At 37.2% G+C, this 19,234-nt stretch overlaps 2 long non-coding RNA genes across 2 annotated transcripts; one reads left to right on the top strand and one right to left on the bottom strand.

Moving 5' to 3' along the window:
- Positions 1 to 1,778: 1,778 nt before the first annotated feature.
- Positions 1,779 to 10,164, bottom strand: LOC139119193 (uncharacterized). Its single transcript, XR_011548861.1, has 3 exons — positions 9,878 to 10,164; positions 6,014 to 9,320; positions 1,779 to 3,815 (listed from the first exon to the last, which is right to left on the bottom strand). It is a non-coding gene; the product is annotated as an uncharacterized lncRNA (long non-coding RNA).
- A 1,224-nt stretch (positions 10,165 to 11,388) lies between these two features.
- On the top strand, positions 11,389 to 17,494 carry LOC139119181 (uncharacterized). The gene is made up of 2 exons (XR_011548860.1): positions 11,389 to 11,515; positions 16,548 to 17,494. It is a non-coding gene; the product is annotated as an uncharacterized lncRNA (long non-coding RNA).
- The last annotated feature ends 1,740 nt before the right edge of the window (positions 17,495 to 19,234 follow it).

Raw genomic sequence — 19,234 nt, 5'->3', positions numbered from 1 at the left:
TAACAATGAAAAAATGTGTAGAGAGTCGATCAAATGCGTAATAATATTACGCATTGGATTGAGTCTCTACGCATTTTTTCATTGTTATGAGTTTTCTATACGCAAACGATAATAGTAAAATGTTTGCAGACTGTCTCTCTTCTTGTGGTATTTTGACAAAATCCATACATTCAGATTTACACATTTCTGGAAAACACTGGTGAGCAATTTCAATTTCAGCATACTTCCTCTAATCAGAAGGTCATGTATACTGTACAATTGTTCATATTCAGTTATTGTTCCTCAAGCTTGAAATGGTTTATGCTTTATAAAACTCCAGAGCTACTGCTTGATTTTTATTGATGCTGCAGTGTGCATCGAACAATTGCCAAGATTTTTTTTTTCCGAGTCGCAATGATCCATAATTGTTTTTCCATCAGCCACTTAAAGCCAGATTTTTTTTTCGAGCAACTGCACCTGGCATCTTTTTTTTTCCCCAAATCTTCCAAGCCCCCCCCCCAGGATATCAAATGGTCCACCCCTTAGTCTTTTAGTCTGTTTATTGGTTTGTTTTTAATTATTTGTTTGTTTTTACTTGTTTTGTCTTTCAGCCCTTTGTGGTAAAAATGATTCTTTGAACCCTGTGGGATGATGAATGAATAAAATATTTGAAATGGAAAAAACATCATGAATTATTACGTGGCATCTTTTATTACGCGCTGGCCAGTACTTATTGACCTTTCACTACTATATTTCAATGATTGCTTTCGATTTTCATTGACTATATATGGTAGTTTTGGTAATGATTTCCATTTGAGAAGAATTTTGCTAATATTTCAATAATCTTTGGATGAATTTCAAAATCTTTCCAATGTGACCATTCATCTTTCCAATGTGACCAATAAACAGACTAAAGACTGACTGCAAAAAACTATGTGGACACACATGTACAATAGTGTTGCAATATAGGCGATGTATTTTAATGACCTTGTAATGACTTTCAATGATTGCTTTATGATTTCCATGTTCATATCCAACTATCAGTCATGAGCTCTGTTGAATTTCAGTGTTTCATGAGTTTGATTGATTATTTAGTGATTTTTCAATGAATTTGAAAAATGGTTCATTGACTTCCATTTTCATTGACATTTAACGCCTGTTAAATGAATTTGAACTTTTGATCCTTCAATGAAATGCATTGGTCTTTCACTGAACATCAATGATCAAGATATAAGATAACCTTCTTACCCAGGTAGATCTAAACATGAATTTTTCATGAACTTTTTTCATTATTAAATGCATATGCTTGAAGATTCAAAGTTTTGCAGTTGTTGTACAAATAAAAAAGTTGTTTTAACATGTTTCATTTCACAGGGGCCAAGAAATCTGGTTGCTGTTGTTGTTGTTAGTATTGTTATTTATGTTTATATTAGTCCTTTTTATTGACCAATAAAATTCGATGAACGTATGCAATGTTTTTATGTTTGAAAAGTAATGTAGATGTCATAAGAAACACAACAAGGACACTATCATTGTTTGACCCAATCACGGCCCTTGACCGTGACTCCATACAACTCTCTCCCAACTTTCACTATTCGAGAGAGCAAGTTGGGAGACAGTTGCATTGGGTGAAGTAACGATAATGTCCTTGTAGAGTTTCTTATGAAATCTACATTACTTTGAAACAACAAATATTTTTATGTTCTTTGAATTCTGTTGGTCAATAACGACGACAACAACATGACTAATATAAACACAAACAACAATACAAACAACAACAACAACTACAACTACTAGATTTCTGGGCCCCCTGTGGTCATTTTGCAATAATTGCAAATTTACCGTTTGATTTTTAGCTCACGAGTTCACGCATGTGAGCTAATGTTGCAGTGATGTCTGTCTGTCTGTGTGTCTGTCTGTCTGTGTGTTCGCGATATCTCAAAAACGGTTCATCAGATCAGAATCAAATCTGGTACATAGATTCAATTTGCAAATGGCAAGAACTGATCAATTTTTGGTGGGTGTGGCTTGCTTACTTTATGCTCATTTGCATAATTAATGATTTCAGAAAAAACGGATATATATTGAGAACGACAGCACACAATTTGATGAGATTTGCAAAAAATCTTGATCACATCAAGATATATCAGCTGTGAAAGTTATAAAGGGGTGACATGAAAGATAATTACTGATTTGCATATTTAATTAACTTTCCTAATTAGGGATATATATCTGAATTTACACAATCAAAATTGACGACACTTGGTATATATATTAAAGTTACTATGATTTAACATTATTGAAAGTCATTAAGCATTTTTACTTTAGCCAATTCCTTATTTGCATATTTAATGAACTTTGATAATCAGGTATATTTATCTATATTGACTAGACCAAAGTTGACGAAACTTGCTATGTACATTAAAGATACTATGATAAGACTTTATTAAAAGTCATTTAACATTTTTACTTCAGCCAATTTCTAATTTGCATATTTAATGAGAACATTTCAGTCAATTCCTAATTTGCATATTTAATGAACTTTCCTAATTAAGGATATATACTTGGATTTACTTGATCAAAGTTGGCAAAACATGGTATGTACATTGATGATTATACCAGTATATACCATTATTGAAAGTCACTCGACATTTTCAAGTCAGCTAATTTATAATTTGCATATCCAATGAGCTTTCACAGTTTGGAATATATAGCTTGAAGGACCTGCCAAAAGGCAATTACACTTGCTATACAAAGTGGTGATACAATGACAGGAGTCAAAGAATTTAATTATTTTTATTTCAGCTAATTGCATATTTGAATACTTAATGACCTTTAGACTTATCTGTGGTGACTATTGTTCACTGATTATGTTGATCATAACACTTTCAATGAAGTTGCAAACATGTGGCAAAGGTTCAAATTTACACATAACTGCAATATATAATGAAACACGTGAGCATTTTCAGTTCATATCTGGTAGTTAGATGGCTCAATTTAATTTGAACCATATGGTATTGACCTTTACTTCTTTAAAACCTACTTTAGTGTGCAAGGCAACCGATGTTTCATTATCTTTGACAACTTTTGTGAAAGGAATATCATTTTCCTGCAGAATCAGTTTGGCCAGCTTTGCAGTCAAAATACTAGCTAAACCTTGGCGCTGATAAGCAGGTGCTGTGTACGTGAAGCCAATGTCACCCCATTCCTTGGCAACAACCCAAGAAATAGGCTCGTCTTTTTCATTGAAAAGGGCCAATGTCTGTTGGTATTTGATTGTTTTTTCAAAAAACTCGATGTCAGGGGCTATCCCAAATTGCCATGCATCACGTAAAAACTTTGCATGTTTCACTTCCAGGGCAGCTATTCGTAACTTTGCTGGAATTTCCCTGCTTGCTATTTCATCTGCAAGTTCAAGGTCATCAAGGATGTATGTGTAAGCTGGCCCAATGATGCCTGGTTTAAAATTCAATTCCTTTAGGTATTCAGCAACAACATCAATTGTTGGTTCTACACAGTTCAGAGAAATGAGTTCATCTTTCTCAATTTCAACTACACCAGGTTCTCTGATCAAATCCTTTAATCTGTTGGGATCCCTTGTGTAAAAAGTGTATCGCTTTTGTGTTTGGTTTGAAGTCAGGTACCACACTGCCACCACGCTGGTCAGTTTTTCCATATATTTGCTATCCGCATATACTTCAAGAAAAGGCCACACATTATTTGTTCTGTAACTGTTCCTCAGCAAGGAATACATTTGCAGAGACTCTGGTGACCATTTTCGCAACGTCTCTATCAGTGATGGTATTTCAGATAGCGACAATTTGAAAGCCATCTCACTGGAAAAAAGGTAAAAAACCAAAGATGATATTATTAATATACACTTCTGTGAACTTTGATTCATGTATTCAATTCTCATTTCTGACTTCTGAGAAATAATCACAACAATTTGGATCAGATTAGTTTTCTAATTTTTTGTAAACGAATATATGCATGCTCAACTACATGTTATTTATCAAGAAATCTTGTCAGAGCATGTATCTCATTTTTTGAAGACATAGAAAGCTATGATGACACACATATGATGACACACGCTATTTGATGGTTACTAACACAAAATTACAGGTATCATGAAAATAAAATTTTCTGCAACATACAATTTCGCAAATATTAGCACTCTAACATTTACTGGTAAGGCAATTTGTGCTCTAAAGGGAGAGATATTGCAACACTGTAAAATTTTTACAATACTTAACTGATCTACCACTTGTTAGAGCTCACATATGATCATTTTACATCTCATGGAATAACTGTTCAGCAGTTTATTTTTATGAAAATCGAAAATTGAAATTTTTACCATAGTGTCAACAAAGGGATGGTGGCAATTTTTAATTTCAAGAGTTGGGAAATATCAGGCGATTTGTTTCTCAGTTATCAAATTTCATGTGAATACCCGTAATTGGTATTCTACATTTTGAAGGGGAATGACTAATAGTTTTCATATGACAATTTTGAGTACAGGTTCAAGTCTTTCACTATCGAGGCACATTGTATGCAATCTTATCGTACTAACATACATTTCAAAGCAATGCCATAATGACTATAATTATTTTTGATAATTTTCAACCTCATTTGCATATTTTTGACACTGACATGTTCATTTGAACAACGTCACATTTCAACCCCTGGGTCTACCTGTACACCAAATACTAAGATGGTAGGTGCTGCAGTTTGGGAGCTTTTGCATGTGGCGGACACATATCGGCACATACATACATACATACATACAGACATACAGATGCCACCGACTCACCATATAACCTCTTTTTGGTATTTATATACATACCAAATATGAGCCAAAAAGACAAGATATTTTTCATTGTCATTGATGTAACTATCCTCCTTTGTCAGAGGTATACTGTAAAAAGGGGCTTTTTTCAAGACTAAAATAATAGTTAACAAAAGGCAGTTTTTGTCATTATATCTGTTAAAAAGTGTGCTTTCATGGTTTCAAATGTTAAAAGAAAAGGTCCTCTCAGACACTGCGCATATTAGATTTGGCTACAACTTATAAAAATAGCTCTCTATGGCTTCTCAGGAGATGAAATTTGATAGCTAGCAATTATTTAAGTCTCAACACTCATCAAAGTTTTTGATTGACTGCTTTTCTCTCTTTGATATTAATGATTGACATTCATTTATGTACAACAGTTCTGGACATCTGGTTATGCAAAGAAAGTGTGGAATAACACTGAAATTCCTATTTTACAACTGGCATGACAAGAATTTCATTAAAACACAGAAAATATATATATATATATATATATAATATATATATATATATATATATATATATATATATATATATATATATATATATATATATATATATATATATATATATATATATTATTGAATTTATATTCCACCTTTTGTTTTATCTTTGTTGCATGCATGTGCATGGGGGGTTGGGGTGTCACCGTTTTCGAAATTTGGAATGGGGATCACCCTGTTTTCTAAAGTTTCAATGTGGGGGTGGGGGTGGGGGGTCAGCCACTTTTTAACATCGACAAAATAATCCACCACCCAACAAACCAATCCCCCACATAGCCAAAGAAACTGACCATGCACTCCCTTAAAGGACAATATTTAGCAAACCACTCATTTAGGTGTATTTCTTCAGTCTTTACTTGTTAATCATACATGGAGTCCTTTGTGTAATAATGTAAGAAAAGTATCTGTGCAAAGCTTAAGTATAGGCAGGTATAGCTGTGGAAACGCAGCAGTCTGTGGTGGGGTAGGCTGTATCTACGGGTCATCTAAAAAAGTTCAGCCCCGCCACAGACAAGGGGTTGACCTTTAAATGGCCCGCTTTGGACCACAGACTCCTTGTCTGCACATAGACGCACCCTACCCAGCCGCGGACAGCTGCGTTTCCAATCATGAGAGATTCACAGATGACTACAGTGCTGATATGCTATAATATGGAATACAGTATCGGTCACGGTGTTTACAGGCAGATTATATTTTCACTTACCCTTTGACTATTACAAACAGCTTAGGTCCTATTCGATAGCAACATGTCTAACATGTATATAAAACTTGAATTTACCCACTGTTCAATGTAGCTGGTTGATTATACTACCCAAAAGCGGTTACATGTACATGCAGACCAGTCTCTTCAGTGTCAGCAGTGCTATTCTAAAATGGTTTCCTGTGAAATGTGTGAACTGTATCTAGGTCAGGGGTCACACCAGGTCAGACAAGTGAGCTTCATCTAGAATTTCAAAACAACTTGTCACAAGACGGGTTTTATTCTCAAAATTTCATATGAAAATGGTGCAGCTTGAATTTAACTACATGGGCTCTTTTTTAAGGTAAATTATAAAATATAAGCAAAAAATTGATGAGACTGCAAATTAAAGGCTATTTGAAAAGGGCATGTATTATAATTGTACACTGTGATGTACATACCACAGTGATTTAAGTTACTTGCATGTTTGCCTCCTTCATTTTCGGACAAAATAATTCACCAGGGAATTCTCACAAGAATACCAATAAAATTTTACCTAGTCTTGAAATACACCTTGACTTTAACAAATTCTGTTAGTGTGTTTTTCCATTTGAATGAATCCTATTGATGAATCCAATTGTGGCCTAATAATTACTGGCACATTGAAGCCATAATAATGAAAATAGTCAAGTTTAATTTGCTTATATATCTATTGGGATAAGTAATTCCACAAACAATTATTCCTTTCCATCTCTTTAATTTTGCAAAAACATTTAATATGAAAATACATAATGCATATATAGATTTCAAAACTTCACTAAACACATCCAATGAAGGCAAGTGTCTTTGCTGGAGAAAAGAGTGCAGAGTGAGCTAGAGTTCACTTATGGTAAAGCAATAAACATGAACCCTAGTTCAGTTGTGGCTCACTCAGTTACACAATCATCAGACAACTGTGGTTTCTGTCGTCAGCGTATGCAATGATTTGTGCAGAAGATGGAGACAGCATGCAGGGGTCTATTGTTCTTCAGGTGAATTTCATGCGGTAAAATTTGTTCAACTGATGACATTTTGACACTTGTTGTGTCCTTTTGTTGAGCAAAAAAAACCTGTTTCTGGTCCTTGACATTCAGCAAAAGTGATGCGGCGACGCTGTTTTCTTTTTTCTTTTTTTTTTATTCCTATGCTGATTTGGCACTATTGATACAACAGTTATTGTCTTTTATCACTGGCTGCATAATACTTCTGTTTTCATTTTAGCATATTGGACATGCAAACAGGGATATCAAGGATAGCTATACTGATGAGTAACCCCCCCCCCCCCCAAAAAAAAAGACATGATACACAGGTTCTGAAATGACACTCATGGTGACCAGAAATGTTTTTCTTTTTTTTTGGCCCCTATAACTGTGACTCTTGAAATTTGTTGATCTGAACAAGTTTTTCTATTTTCTCTGGTTTTCTTCAAATTCTACAAATTTAAAGGATATAGCCTTTTACTACTGAAAAATTGGACAAGTAAATTTAAATTTTAACCATTATTTTGATTTCCAGCCATTTTTAAAAACTGGTAATATTACACAGAAAACAAAGCATATGATGTCTCAGTGGAAAACATTCAGCACTATGCATTATATTGGACTACTCTGTTGTTTCTGTGAAGATTCCAATGCATATATGCATGACTTACAGTGTTTTTGCTTTATTTGCATGAGGGCGCCATTTTACATTTGGGCAAACGTTTATTATTCATCTTGCTCAAAACTGCACATGCAGTCCCTGTGGACAGTTTATATACCTGTATAAACACCCCTCAATGAGTACATTCCCACGAACTTGTTTTAGTTTGGAAGTAAAATCACAAAAATAATGCTAAAAGATATAGCTATTGGGGCCTTTAAGTATTTTTTCTCTTTTGGCACTGATTATGTTGAGTTTATGAGTAAGGTACTGGTTGCTTCACTTGGTTTTGTTGGTGTTCGGCATAGCATTGGAGACAATGAACCTGTTGATGCAACACAGACTTTTGTTTTAAAGGTATACTGTCACCTATTCCAATTTTGCCACAGTTACCATGGAAAGAGAAAATCTAACCAATCACAGATTTTAAGTGGGTGGACGCTTTTTAAAAACAGCGCCCTCACATGGCATTTTGAATACCAAGGAACGCCCCTTTGACCAGATATGGGCATATTTAGATTACAGGTGACTGTATACCTTTAAGTCCCAGATATGTTTGGAGAGTACTGTGTTTTTCTGTGTAAATGAGTATTCATGGTTATAATATATTAGCTTTTAACCCTTACACCACCATGGTTTAACCCATACCCATCGTTACCAATGGTGATCTTGGACCTGTTTACAGTGAACTGGGATGAACAGGTTAAATATGTTTTATGTCAGTCTGATGTAGGTTGTAACGCTTCCATTGTCAGATGTGATGTCAGTCTTGGAGGAAACCATGGCAATGGTGTTTATCATCAGCTTAGTATGAACCATGTATTGTGCGTATTTCTTTCTGTGAAGCCAAGTTTAACATGCATATCAGCAGAGGATTTATTCTCTCTCATAATTTTTATGAAAGGTATTTCGCTTCTTGCCATGATCATTTTGGCCAACTTTGCAGTCAGAATGCTTGCAAAGCCTTGACGCTGATACTCCTCTGCTGTGTACGTGCTTCCAATATCACCCCACTCTTTGGCAACAACCCAAGCAACTGGCTCGTCATTCTCGTTGTAAATAGCTAGCGTGGTTTGGTATTTGATGGTGTTCTCATAACTCTCCAGGGCATGTGGTCTTCCATAATGGTGACCCCAGGCATTTTGTAACAGCTTTGCGTACTTAACTCGCAGTGGGGTTATTTTAAAGTTTGCTGGGATCTCCCTGCTTGATGCTCGGTCTGCGAGTTCCGTCTTGTCAAGGAGGTACGTATAGGCCTGAGGAATAACAACAGGTTTCAAACCGGACTCCGTCAAAAAGTCAGCAATAACATCACTTGCTTGATTTTCACAGTTGAATGAAATCTTTCTATTCTGTCCAAAACTGTCAGCAATAGAAAGCGTCCCAATCATCAACTTCATCTTCTGAGCATCCCTTGTGAAGCATACATACCAACGTTCTGTATGTTGTGAGTTCAGGTGCCACACTGCCACCACGCTGGTCAGTTCTTCCAGATCTCTATTATCCACATAAACATCAATACACGGCCACACATTGTTTGTTTTATGACTGTTCTTGACAAGGTAGTACAGTTGTAGACACTCCGGATTCCATTTTTCCAACGTCTGAATCAGCAATGGTATTCCTGATGAGGTCACCTCAAAAGCCATGTCTTGCAGATGAAAGAAATGGAATTGTTTTCTTTTTTACTGGAAAATCACAATTTTACTTTTATTCAAGAGATGCAAGAAATTCACTGAGGATGGGTGTAGCCGGTAACACACAGCCCTGCCATGCAGATCTAGGTCAATAGGCTAATATCCTTGCGTATGATCATAGACCCCGGAGGCTGGAGCAAGGGTGCGATGGTGTTCCCGGCGTATGTGGTGGGAGGTCGTATAACGCCGGTAACACACAGCATCGTATGCAGGGCTATAGGTCAATATGTCAATATATTGAGAGCTTATGGCACTGTCGGCCAGAGTTGCCGAAAGTTTAGTATAACTTAGCTGGATAAATTCAGGGCCACTGGTACTGTGTCTTCAGTATAGTCAAGATGGAGTCATATGTTTTGGATGCTTTCAATTTATATCATATTTCACATGACTGACAACAACATAATTTGAAACTTTCATTGGATATCTATTTTCAAATGCACTTTACCTGAAAACATATTAGTTTTACACAAAAAGACAGTAACTGTAGAGCTCCAGCAGTTCGTATACTTACCGTCTAGTACTACTTGGACTGAGCTGCGGTGCCAAGTCTCACTGTAAGTCCAGACTTGACTATACCTCTGCTTGTCGCCGTGTGTATAACAGGTATAAGTATATGCCAAGAAAATATGTCACTTTTCGGTGCTTAATGTAAAGATATGGTGAGTTTGGCCATTTCGACCGAGCCTTGACCCTACATTGATAAGACCGTAGCGAGTACGACCATACCGGCGCGGCGCGGCGGCAGCTAGCTGGCTGCGTGGAGGTACTATAAGACTGAGGGGTTCGACCTTGTGTGACCTCAGGACTCGACCCGGCTGGGCGTGAGCAGCGCAGCCAGCGGTAGAAACGGGGCAGGAGACAAGACTACATGAGATCTCAACTTGTCATACGTGATCTCGAATCTGAATCAGTTTCACAGTTTACGGGATTGGTGGCACCCTCCGCTATTCACATTTTTCAGGAAGTTCAGCAAAAAATCTAGAAAGCAAAATTAGAATTATGTACTATAACCGTAAAGTCACTGAAAGTTTGGAGTTTTCCAGAATAATGTCGACAATTATTGAGCTAAATAAAAATTTGTAGTCATATTTATATTTGTTTAATTAGGGTTAAAAGTTACGTGTGTTCGCATATATATATATATATATATATATATATATATATATATATATATATATATATATATATATATATATACACAAAATGTATACAATATGCCCTCCCGGTTATCACCATAATGGCTTCATGGCAATCTCTGAACTTGGGCACAGAGAGTACGGTATATATATATATATATATATATATATATATATATATATATATTTGGTTTGTCAGTTTTGCTGTTTGTCGGATATATTGGACTACAAAGTTAATGTACAGAATTTTAATTGATCAATTTTTAAACAAATTAGGTAAATTTTAAGCCTAAAATCCGAGATGGCCACAAGAGAAAGTGTGTGTCTGAACATTACTGATGTGGACTGTGATACTCAGGGGAGGCAACCGTTTGTTGTGCATGAAAATATGGGAGGTGACCAACACTTTTGAAGGGTCACCATTTTATGCACAGCGTCATTTTGAAAAATGCCGGTCCTCCCTTCCTTTAATTTCTCTCCCTTCCCTTACCCACATACGGGCTCTGTAATAACAGGACAACGGGGAGCGAGTGGCGCGAGTAATATAGTTTTTATGTCTGTTTTGCTTTCTGTCGGATTTCTTTCACTCTATATATTTCAGTTTCTTTATTTTTTTCGCCATTTCGCCGTTTCGCGATTTCGTCGATTATAATTAGCCCAAATGAATTGCTATTCATACCGATAAGTTGTAATATTCCGTTATTTCGTAATACCACAGTCCCGTTTGTATATATTGTATCGTACGTGGTTTTTTTTACAAGAATGTGATTGTCTGCCGATTAACGTATACTGCCGATGACACCACTATCAACTGTCGACAATCAGGTGGAGGGACTTCGCACTCTAGACTATTTTACGTCATGCAACTGATTTTAATCTCGACTGTCTGAAGCGCACCTTTGTGTCTCGATAAGGTGTAAGCTTACATGTGCATTCGTTGAACACCAATTTCACAGAACGCTAGTATTCGAGGTGAAGGTGCTGTGACGTAGGAATTCAGCTCAACAAACCTGGTAAGTACCTTGTACCATTTCTTTGGGGCATAAAGCCACAGTACATCTAGCCATCAAAACACAGGCGCTTGGCACGTTGCTGGGATAATAATCGTATTTAATGTATAGAATGTCTATATACGACTTGATTATTCAATAAAAGAATCACCGTACGTGATATTAGTGTGGGCCTATAGGCCTACATGTTGACTGGTGAATGGCTATGGCTGCCTGGCTCGGGCCCGGCGAACGCACTGCATAATCATCAATGTGTAGAATGTCTACATGACTTGATTATTTAATAAAGAAAAACGGTACGTGATATTACTGTACATGTCGGCTAGCTTAACCGAGCGGCTGTAGAGCTCTGCAGGGCTTGGGCCCGGCTTGGGCCCGTTGTACACTGCTGTGCAGCAGTGTACAACGGGCCCAAGCCCTGCAGAGCTCTACAGCCGCTCGGTTAAGCTAGCCGACATGTACAGTAATATCACGTACCGTTATTCTTTATCACAGTCGCTCGAGAGCTATTCAGCTCTGGGACTATTCGCCCTATAGACGAGTATACAGAAGCGAGAAATACTCGCTTCTGTATACTCGTCTATGGGGCGAATAGTCCCAGAGCTGAATAGCTCTCGAGCGACTGTGACTGTGTCTTTATTAAATAATCAAGTCATGTAGACATTCTACACATTGATGATTATGCAGTGCGTTCGCCGGGCCCGAGCCAGGCAGCCATAGCCATTCGTATATAATGCCAGTCTACATGTAGGCCTATAGGCCTACACTAATATATATCACGTACGGTGATTCTTTTATTGAATAATCAAGTCGTATATAGACATTCTACTTATTAAATACGATTATTATCCCAGCAATGTGCCAAGCGCCTGTGCATCAAAACGTCAAATAACGGATTACCCAAAGATAGTCTTTCCCCTCTGCCGTCTATGGACTTCCTAGACGGTAGAGGGAGTATAAAACTTAATTTTCGCCGAGGTCAAAACGTAATTCTTGTTAGAATTGCGAGTCAAGTAATTGTGCCAAAAACATATTGAATACGTACGCGATATTAAGCCCGATTGAGCTAAATCAACACGTCTATAGGAAGAGGGTAACTTGTCGAAGTTTTATCCCACTACCCAAATCATGGAGGTACTTGGTTCAGTGCACTGTTTACCGACCCCGAGGTCTACCTTCAACCCCGTACTCGCCCGATAAATAGCAAAACTTACTTCCTGGTGTGTAGAGCTTCCCACGTCACACAACCCGAGAAATCTCAACCACGAACCTCAGCTCCTGACTTGTCGAGTTTCAAGCGGTGTTGAATTTCAGATAGTGGTAGTTGTATGAGGTTCAATGAGCTCTTATCAAGATCAATGTCGCAGCCATACAATTATCTATCAATTTATGATCGATATCTTTTTTATCCTAAACCTTTTATAACGCAAGCCTGAACTAAGACAGTGTGCCTATATCTATCCCCTCACTATTTGTGATTATAGTATATAAAATGTACCTTCCAGTCCCTCCACGGATATCAAATGATTCACACCTAACTCCCTGTATTACGAAAGACTGCTACAGCCATCTTTCACAACAGTCGGCATTTTCATTCAAGCAGACAAAGATCTTTGCAAAAATTTTACAAATCCAGCTTGAAGCTGAAGCCAAACAAGCATCAATGCAGGCATCAAAACTTAAAGGTTTCATGAAAGCAATACAAGCATATAAAGTGTTAAGATTGATTCAAGATCTGTTTCATTACAATTTGAAATGTAATTCACCATGGCAGGAGCTGTAATTTTTTATATGTTTTGAAAAGGTGCTTTATTTAGTTGACAGGTATTATATACGTGATATATTAAAAATAACCTTGGGGAAAACTTTCAAAAATGGTTCAACGTTCTGTATACAATGGCACTTCCAGTGGTGTCAAGTATAATGGATGGATGACAATTGATGTAAACTTATACAGAGGTGTCCGACAAGGATGCCCTCAACCACGGTCCCTCCACAAAAGGAGGGCTCAGCTATTCATACTTTGTCGAAATACTAGCGTGTAAAATACGACAAAGCCTTGACAGGGCATTCCTTTGTGGCATTCCGTTGTTGAATCAAAGAAGATAAGCATTTGTCGTACAGTTAGCAGATGACACTACAAATATTGTAGAAGAAAATGAAAGGTCTGTAATTGTAAAGTTTTACAAATAATGGTTCAATTTCAAAGTGTCTTAGGGTTGAAAATAAAAGAAAACAACCAAGCTATTTGGATCGGCAGCTTGAGAGAGTCACAATCTACATGTGATAATTTATGGTAGTCATCAGAACCTGTTAAAGTATTAAGTCGGTACATTGGTTGGGAGCCAAAATTAAAAGAACTTGAGAACGCATTCAAATAATAGAGGATGCGTAAACCACACGCATGGAAAAGTTAGAGTTTTAGTTTGTCAAATTTACTGTACTTAGCGTCTATTTTAGGTGTACGTTCCTAAAGAAGTTGTAAAAATTGTTGATAAACTAATTTATGAATTTTTTGACTTACGAGACATAAAATTATGGAAGGAATGCCTTTTAGCACCGATAGAATTGGGAGGTGTAAATGTACCTAATTTTTAATGATTGTCTTTAGCTTTCAAATGTAAATGGTTTCGTAATTATTTTGATCGAAGTAACGCAAAGTATAAAGCAATTTTCCTTTATTTGGTACAGAGAGATGTCGAAGCATTCCTAGATCAAACATTGATCCACATAATATACCTTGTCACATTTTAAAAGTTTTGAAACTTTTCAATAGAGACGGTCTTAAAGTTGGTTTGCTGTCAGATAGAAACATATTGATACAAGTAATAGACATCTTTCGTAGAATCAGTGACTTAAAACATCTTTGTTTTGGGCTCTGTCAGTAACCATACACATTTCGAAACGTTAAACAAAATAATTTTCGGAATATTAATTGAAACTTGTTGGATAAAACGAAATGAGATTGAAATTTGGAGCAGTGTCTGAAATTTCCAATCACAGGTTAAGGAATAATGGTTACTCGTCAGAAGGGCACGCAAAAAAACTAAGTTTTACAGTTTTCACTAGAAAGTTTCTCAAAGTAAAGACACATACAAAAAAACCCGTAAAGGTTAATAGTAGTTTGCACCCCACCTATCGGGTAACGAACCCGGAAGTGAATTACCACCTCAGACAAATCCAGTCTGAGATTCAACAATACTACACGACGCAAAGGTCTATAGTCAATATTTACTCGGAGCCGTGGCTTTGAAAGCTCTTCAAATTTGGGTACCATGGAGGTACTAGCCCGGATCTCCTTGGGGCCAGTAAACGTGTATTGAGTACCAGGAGAACGTACCGCCATGAAACGATCTTCCTCAATGGCGAGGGGGGAGTTCAAACAGTTCACTTCTGGCCATCATCAACGTGCTAGTTTATTTAGCTATTTCGGAGACAATACCGCAGGGTATATTTTTGATTCACCTTGGACGTAATCTCCATAATTTCATTTGCAATTCATCAGTGGTTTCTGCTCACAAAATCAAGTTTTGATCTCAAGTTTTGACAATACAGGGGGATTATGAGTTTATGTGATTAGGCTGCGTTCACAAAAAGTAGGTGGGGGGGGGGCTAGAGGAATCTTGATTTAAATCTTTTTTTAACAACCCCTATATACCCTCAAAATATTCAAGTCTCCCGTTTATATGATCAAAATTGTTCAAGTTCCCCTCCGTAGGCAGTAGCGGGGCAGTGACTGTATTAACTTTGATACTAGTAGTTTTGACAATATTTTTGTTCAGCTTATACAACTGCGTTCTTGTTCTACTCCCTACAGCATGTTGAGCTGTCCAGAATTCAGCTTGCCAACACAGCCTGTATGCGTGTACCATGCATTTGTATAGTTGACAAATGACTTTCAGTCTTGACTCTAATTCAATTATCACCAATATTAATATATACATGCTTTGCAGACAAACTGAATATTGTGTATTTCAGCATGCTGTAAAGACACAGCAAGAAACTGTATTTGATTCATTGCACAGAAATATTGAAAAAATATCAACATTTGCAGCTTCTGCCCTGCTGCAAGGCCGACTTGTTGTTTTTACGAAAAGTTAACGGCATTCATACATTTTTAGATTTTTTTCGAGATAAAAGTCATAAAATGCGACAAAATGGTAATAGATTTTGCTTAATTATTACTAACATTAGAACAATTGGACGGCATCAAAATGTTGGGAACCAAACTATTTCAAGGTCCCGCTGTAGGCAGAGCAAAAGTTTCAAGTTCCCCCTCTGCTACCCAAAAAATTGTCGAATCCCTCCTAAATTCCTCCAGCCTCACTCACCATTTTTTTGTGAACGGAGCCTTTGTTTATTGAATATGCTATATATGTTATACTTATCATGTGATGTGCTTAAGAATGGCCGGCAGCTACACCGCGCTCCAGTCATCAGCTTCACATCTCTGTAATCCTATCCCAGTGGTAGCGTTGAATACAGCAGCAGCAGCAGTAGCAGCAGCAGCAGCAGCAGCAGCAGCAGCAACAACAACAACAACAACAACAACAACAACAACAACAACAACAACAATAACAACAACAATAACAATAATACACAAAGCACCTGTCGTGACATTTCATCTACCATCTGCTAGCACTTCAACTGCAATAAGCTTTTCTGGCAGTAGTTAACTATCTATATCATGAACGGTTGGTCGAGTAAAACTCCTATTTCGATCTCGCAATAGTTCATGTGGCGACCTATAAGCTACTTCAGGAACGGGCAATTAGATCTCGGTAAGGAGGTAGTCAAAACGGCGACATTTGAATAATTTGGGCCACCCAAATTTAATTTTTGCATTTTTTTCAAATTTAACTTGGCGCATTTCAGATTTTATTATCATGCATGCTTTTCTTAGTCGATTTTCATATGAATGTTTGAATGTCTTTAAAGGTAGTTGCGAGTATAACGTTCTTTTCGATGCACCAGCACTTTTGGTTGACCCCTCTCATTGAACACATTAAATAGATCATGAATGGTTGACTTTCAGAATGTAAAATGAATCCTTCCGAAGATGCGATTACCAGGGTCTATTTGTGGTCTACAATGAGATCTTGTTCAACAGCGTTTGAACGATCGATACGGACTCTGGAGGGCGTCAAAGTGATTCATGAAATCTTTGCTACCGCGGCGATGTTGGGCGAAGATCGGTCCGCCTCCCTACGCCACGGAGTACAGTACCACATTGGAGATCCCTTGCCGGGGTTCAGCTTTAGTGAGGTGAAGAGCACGCTTGAGTATACTTTTCCCGGGTATCGAGGTGTCTTCGCGAAGGATATGGCCATTTACATGGTTGCGACAGGGAAAATGGATCATGTTCCCAATGGGTACCGCCATTCATTTCTGATACGTAACCCAATCAAATGTATTACCTCGCAATATAGAAGTTGGTCGAAACAAAAATTGGATGGATTGTCTGAAGTCGTACTCTCCGAGGCCGGATACCGTGAAATGTTGGAGTTGTACCAATACATTAGAGATGTCAAAGGTCAAACACCAATGGTTATCGATGCCGATGATGATCTGCTTCGTGACCCGGCAACCACCATGAAAAAGTTTTGTGATTTTGTAGGGTTCGAATTCAAAGAAAGCATGCTTCATTGGAAACCCGGCCGTCCCGAGGAATGGCGTTGGGACGATCTCTGGTATGGCACAGTGATCAATACCACTGGCTTCGTAAGAAATCCAGAAACGCAAAACTCTAATTCTCAGAATGATGATATCTCATTGTATCCAAGCTATGTCCAACAAGCCATACGGGATGCTCAACCGTATTATGAGAAACTCTACAACTTCAGATCTACGCAATAAAAATTGATATCCAAAGTTGACCAAGTGCACTCCATAGTTGTGTTCATGATTTCGATGTGTAAAGGCCCTGTCACACCTTGCCGATTTACCCAGCGTATGTCAATAAATTACGAAAAGTTTGACGAATATGTTGGGCGTTACGAGTAAGTTTTGTATAAGTTGTGAGCACGCTGAAGCACGCTTGTAGTACGGCGAGGTCGTCGAAAACTTTTATGCATGCACAAAACTCAGAAAACTTTTCGACGTATGCCAGCGTATGGCTCATACGTCCCGCACACGCAGGCGATAAGTAGTTGTAGGTAGGTTATGCGCCCGTTGACACACGCTCACACACGTTACTTGTATAAAGTTACTCATAAGTCGAAATGTGTCAAGATGCCCAAAATTGAATAAGCAGAATAAGACATCGCAGTTCAGCGTAAGTCAGCGTTTTAGAGAATTTGATAAGTCTGCATACGGGTGTGACAAGACAGACTACCAAATCACATCACCATTTTCAGTGGCAGTGCTGGGTAAAAGACCGACGCTGATATCTAGCAACTTGAAGGTCTAAATTATTAACGCGCTTTTTTTATCGGAATTCGAAATTTAGAACATGGATGAGGAATTCGACTTTGCATGAAGGCGATGTAACTATTGCTTTGATGTTATTTGATGTTATTTCACATTCTCGGTACACTTGTTTCAGTCATGGTTGAGAACAGCTTTGATGTCGTGATTTGGTGGTTTTGTATAGAAACTTCGATGGCAGATATATACACCATCAGCATGGACACCATGTCGACGGAAACGATGTATGAATTTGTTAAATTATAATTTACTTGTCAATAGACAAAGAAGACCAATAATGATAAAGAATTACCAGGGAAAATATTCCGACATATATGATTTTTCATGTAAAGATTTCTATTGGGTGTACATAACAAAAATCACTGACGACTCATATGCAAAGGTAATTTGGGAAAATCAGTTGGGAACAGGCTGTGATTGGAGTACGATTTGGAATGTAAAGGTGAAAACTGTGACAGTTAGAAAATATGCACAATTTAACATTTTTCTTTTGTATAATAAAATACCACACAGGCACAATCTATGGAAATGGAAGAAAGTTTACTCACCTATGTGTGAATACTGTAAGCACATTGAGAATTGTCAGCATTTTCTTTTTGAATGTATCTTTGTGAAAGACTTTTGGAAATATGTTGTACAGACAATCAATAGAATTTATAGAATAAGTTTGAAGTTATTGTGGAAACACATAATTTATGGATATTTCCTGAAACAAAAGAATCTAGAAGATTTGAATTTTATAATAATGGTTGCAACTTTTTCAGTATATAAAGCGAGAGTGATCAACGAAAATAATATTCAGAGATTATTAATTGAAGAATTGATTTGTAATAATTATTCAAAGAAGAGTAAGGTCATTTCAAAATTTCTTAATGACTGGAAATGATATTGTTATACCCCTTTTTGTTATGAAATAAAGAGTATATTATTTGAAAAAAAAATGGACACCATGTCGACGTCTGCATAATTTTATAATTAAATGAACTAAGTAAAGCATAAGAAATGCCACAGAAGCGGTTTGACGACAGGCAGTGTAAGTGAAAAGTATTGAATAACTACAAGTATTAGATGAAAGTCTTTTACCTTTAAGTCTCAGTAGACTTGTTTACCCACGGATTAATCTTATTAATGAAGTAAAAAGGATGGAGCCATGAAGATAACATCGCTTTTAAGTTAAAATAGGATTGAAGAGTGGCTTAATTCCATTGAAAATGAATTTCTTATATTCCATATTGCGTGTTTCTTATAGACAGTGATTCAGTAGATAAGGTCTGATCTTTCATCATGTGTTGTCAC

This window comes from Ptychodera flava, chromosome 19 (assembly GCF_041260155.1).
Source record: "Ptychodera flava strain L36383 chromosome 19, AS_Pfla_20210202, whole genome shotgun sequence".
Classification (NCBI taxonomy): Eukaryota; Metazoa; Hemichordata; class Enteropneusta; family Ptychoderidae; genus Ptychodera; species Ptychodera flava.
The sequence above is the reverse complement of the archived record's forward strand: the minus strand, read 5'-3'. Positions and strand labels throughout refer to the sequence as shown.